The following is a 5,614-nucleotide window of genomic DNA, read 5'->3' on the forward strand; positions in this document are numbered from 1 at the left end:
ATTTAGTTGGTAAAATAATTAAAAAATGCGGATAAAATATGTACATTGAGTGGGTTTACAAGTGTTCAAAAGTTATACATTCAATTAACACTATTTCATATCGTCTGACTTATTTAGGAATTAGATCTAGGTCATTTTGAAATCATGTTCTAGAATTAGTTAGCCTAATGGATAAATGATGAAATATGCAATACATACTTCAAGGTAGGGTCCATAATCAATCTGACACACGTCTTATGTTCATATACCCAAGAAGTTACACCATCAGCATAGTCCATGAGTCTGAGCAATCACACAATTCTCATATACCCAGATGGCCTTATGGTCACTCCATTATCAGAAGTCCGTATAGTTGGGTGGCCACACAAATGTCACCCTACCCATCATAGTAAAGGATTTAAGGTCACATGGTTACTTATTTTTACTACACCATAACTCATACATCTATGTGCAACTACTATATTAAACTCCCACATGGTCAGGTTGTCGATGCCATAATTTCACTTGGTTGAGTGGACATATAATTAGTATCATAGTCCAGTGACCACGTTTCAAGGCATCCAAGGCATAATCACAAGCATACCCACCATACCTGGTTACACTATATTACACTAACTCTTAAACTATGATCGCCCTATACTTCATACGGAGAATGACTTAGATTCGGTGTCACATGATCAAGAGGCCAGGAACTAGCTTCTATCACAACAGATATAGTTTAGTGGTCCCTGCATCTACCTCACGTATGAGCATAATGTAAAGGTTGTATTTATTTTGCATGATACCGAATTGAGGGGCACTCCATTATCAAGTTGTATAATCCAACCCAAATCATAATTTTCATGACTAAGAAAATCTGCACATATAACCCGATTTTCATGCTTTAGGTGACTATGTCTATGCCCATAAGCACATGGTCATGTCATTGGATGGTCACCAATGCCACCTGACTTCATGTAATTGGTTAGCCTTGTGTGCATTTCACAATCATATGGTTATATGACTACATATACTCCACAATTGCATATGATTAGGTGACCTTACATACATCACATGTCCACATGATTAAGGGGCTAAACACGTACATCACATCCTCCCACCACTAAAGTCTACATATTTGTTATAATTGAACACGTTTATGGGTTTAAACACATTTCATATCATCCTACTACTTAGGGCTGCACTCTAACCAAAGTGCCAAATGGTGAAAGGCTGTGCACTCGTTATATAATTAGGTAATCTAAGGCAGCAACATAATACAAAGTATAGCACATACCAAGTGGTGAAGGACTGTACACACAACACAATTTCACATGATTCAATATAACATACATTTAATACATGTAGATCACAAACTCTTGCCGAAGAAGGCTAATGGTTGGCCTAAACAAGGCTACTACTAATGGGCCCACATGACATTTACTCAAAATGGGCCTTAACATTCTTGGGCCCACACATCAATGGAATTCACATGGGTTTTATGCGGTAAAGCTCATGGGGTTATGCATTCATCATACTTACATCAAATGTAGGTTGTCTAGTCCACGCACTACATGGTCACATGATTGTACAACATCAATATATAGAAATTTTAACAAAGATCTGGACTATTCACATATCAATCCAATTTGCATAATTTATGGGCCACCAATCCATGGTGGGCCTGGGGCTAAAAATCAAGTCAATCTGTGGCACATGTGGGCCACACCACACACAAAAGTTGAGAGGATTACCCTCCATTAAACATTCATAATCATTTGTTGGGTCACCAAGGTGTGGTTAACAAATCAAACCCATCCACTATGTTTGTCCCACATGGTTGAGGGTTCAGTCCAAGTTACAGATGCATCCAAATTTTAGGTGGACGCCGGCAAGTGTTTTTGTATGCTTGGGCTCACTTCGAGTTGTACAAATGGTTCAAGGTGATCAAAGTTATATGGATCCTAGAGTGATGTATTTATTATATCTACACTATTAATCTATATTTAGAGATCATTTTAGAGAATTATCCAAAATTAATCATATCCAAAGATTATTTGGACCTTACCACAAATAGGAGTGAATATAATGATTTCACCATTAAACAATCCATAGGGCCCAGTATAACATTTATTTTCCATCCAATCTGTTCATAAGGTCATAAAGACTTGAATTAAGGGGAAAAACAAATTTCATATTGGTCCAAAACTTCTATGACCCAAAATTCAATGGTAGACATTCAATCCCCTACTGCTTTTATAGTGTGACCCACTTGATAGTTAGATCTATCTTATTTTTCTTCTCAAGCCTTAAGACAAGCTTGCCAAATGAATCAACGGTTTGAATATAACACATACCTCATGATCAGATTGGTCCATCTTCTTATTTTTTATTTTATTTATTTATTTATGGTGTGGGCCACCTGAGTTCTGTGTACAGGTGATTTTTGGGGGTGACCCATTTTTAAAGGGGACCCATTAAATGCATGGCGTAGATGCTCGACATGCATCAAGGTGGGGCCTCTGGTGGGGCCCACTTCCTTCCAGCATCAGTAGTAGGACGCTGCTTGCTGCAACGTCAGACGCTAACAGCAACATCGTCCAATGCTGTTTTTTATTTTTATTTTTATTTTTTTTAATTTTTTTGTATATTTATTTATTATTATTATTATTATTTTACATAATGTGTGCACATGTGTGCATGGGTGTATGTGTGTGTGAGAGAGAGAGTTTGGCCAGCCCAAAAATTATTAAAAATAATGTTTTTGATGGTGTGGCCTACCAGAGATTTGGATTGGTGTCATTTTTTGGCTCAACACCTAAAATGATATGGGGAATTAAATGGACAGTGTGGATTGAATACATACATCATGGGTGGGGCCTACTGTGGTCTCACAACCCCCTTCCCTCTTATTGAAAGCAGCTGGACGCTGTTACTACAGCGTCCTCTGGACGCTGGTAGCAATCAGCGTCCACTCTCCTTTTTTTGTTATATTGATTTAATTTAATTTATTTTATAATGTGGTATGTGTGCACGTGTGTGTATGTGAGCGTGTGGCCAGCCCAATGGGCCACACTTTCGGCGGTTTGGAAGGCCTACAAAATTCTAGTGGGGCCCACTATTAATGGGTCCCACATAAAGTCTATAAAAAAATTAATTTTATTATTATTCTTTTTATATGTGTTCTCCCATGAATCTACACCATTAAACACATCATTATCATCATATCATCACCATTATTGATCATCTTTTATATATGCTCTCCTATGTATCCACACCATTGCTCAGATCATTATCATCAGATCATCATCACTAATAATCATACAAATAATCAAAAATAAAACAAACCAACAGTGGAGTGGGTGTACTCACCTTGATGAATTACATGGTTGTTTGAGATGGATGGAAGGGATGGAATTAATGGTTGAGATGGATGGAAGGGATGTAATTAATGGTTGAGATGGATGGAAAGGATGGGATTAATAGAGTTGATGGCCCACCAAGATCACTCCTCTCTCTCTCTCTATCTCTCTCTCTCTCTCTCTAAGGGATGGAGGGGTATTTGTAGAGAAATGGATAAAAATATGGTTAAGTTAAGCTAATGTGATTAATATTAGCTTAGGCTAGGATTATGGGAATTTCTGCATGATTAAGAATTAATGGTGGATTAAGGAGACATAGGGTGGCATGGCATGATGACATCATGCTTGAGGTGTGACATGGAGAAGAGTTGACTTGGGGTGTACATGAGAGAGGGAGGGGTATGGGTGTGTGACGTCACACACATGGGTAGAGATTCTCTCACCCATGTGTGGCATGTACATGTGTGCATGGCATGTGTTGTGCACATGTGCGGAATGGATTACATGGCGTCTTGTGCACATGATACAACAATGTTCTTTACGGCGTATCTCACTAACAGAGTATCGTTCAGACGCACGGGTGGTACCTCCATGAAAGCGGTGACAGGGCGGTCGATATGAGATAGGTTTCGGGGTCTTGGGGTTTCGGTCAGTTGGGTGTGTACTATGAACAACCAATCTAGGTCTAGCTACGGGCGTTGATCATTGTGTACATAAGCATAGAAAGTCGTACGGAATAGACAGGGTCTTACAATGGGCAATCGACTTGATTGGGCAAATCTATCCACCCTCAACTAAGATGGACACATTTATTATTGTAGCAACTGACTACTTTACCAAATGGGTTAAGGTAAAACCTATGCGTATGGTCGGTGAAGAAGATATTATTAGTTTGATAGAAATTAACATCATTCATCGCTTTGGTATTCTCGAATCCAGTACTATGGATCGAGGTGCGGCATTTACGACCAAGGAGATGAAGGCTATGGCTGATCGATATGGGATAAAAATCCTACATTCAACCTCGTATTATGCTCAGGCTAATGGTCAGGCCAAAGCTAGTAACAAAGTGATCAAAAATATCTTGAGGAAAATGATACAAGGAAACCCAAGAGAATGACACGTTAAGCTATTTAAGGCTCTATGAGCCTATAGGGTATCACCTCGTACTAGCACAAGGGTTAGCCCGTTTATGCTGACTTATGGGCATGAAGCAGTTTTGCTTCTAGAAGTTATGGTTCCATCTATGCGGGTTACCCATTAATAATAGTTAAGTCTAGCTTAATTCACAGAGGCAATGTTGGTCGAGCTTGAAGGAAAGGATGAGACTCACGTTAGGGCATTGAATTCTATTGTGGCCAACAAAGCGGTCGTGGCTCGAGAATACAAAAAAAAGAGTTAAAGAAAAAGCTTTCAAGGAGGGAGACATAGTTTGGAAGATGGTGATTCTTATTGGTCAGAAGGACTGAGCATTGGAAAATTGGTCCCACACTTGGGATGGACCATATACCATCGAGCAAGTTTTAACAGTCGAGGCATACCTTCTTAAAGATTTAAATGGTAATACCGCCCTAATGCTTATACATAGCCGATTTTTAAAGAAATACTTCCCTCTACTATGGAAGGTCATCAGAGATCGAGCCAAGCCAACGCAGTAAAGAAAATTACACGTGTTGAGGCATAAAAAGAGAGAGGGAGAGAGAAAGGATGGTAGAAAGTTCATTGTGCGCAGATCATTGTACTTAAAGAGAGCATTGTATGGAAATGATTGTTGTGTGGAAATGATCATTATGCTCAAAGAGAGGATTGTGCATAAATGATCGTTGTGTGAAAATGATCATTGTGCAGAAATGATCATTGTGCAGAAATGAGCCTTGTGTGGAAAAAGTGGCCATTGCACAGAAGTAATCATTGTGCGCAGATGATTGGAGCGCATAGCAAAGTCCGCATAAATGGAAACGCGCACAGCGAAGTCCGCACAAAGGGGAACACACATCAAGGTTCACACAAAGGAGGAGTGCACACTGAGGTCTGCACAACAGGGGAGCACACAATGCCTATGTGTCATATTCACACGTGTGAGAGGGCTATAAATACCTCATGACCCCTTCAAAGGGGTCATTAGCTTCTAAACACAAAGAAGGAGAAGATTGCAAAAGAGCAAAGGTAGAGCCCGTACCCATTGTGCGGAACGGGCGTTGTGCGGTGCACAATAGGAGCCAGCGCACAATAGTGCCCACGCACAATGTCTTCTTCCAGCACACAATGGCTTT

This window comes from Magnolia sinica, chromosome 8, assembly GCF_029962835.1.
Source record: "Magnolia sinica isolate HGM2019 chromosome 8, MsV1, whole genome shotgun sequence".
NCBI classification, from domain to species: domain Eukaryota; kingdom Viridiplantae; phylum Streptophyta; class Magnoliopsida; order Magnoliales; family Magnoliaceae; genus Magnolia; species Magnolia sinica.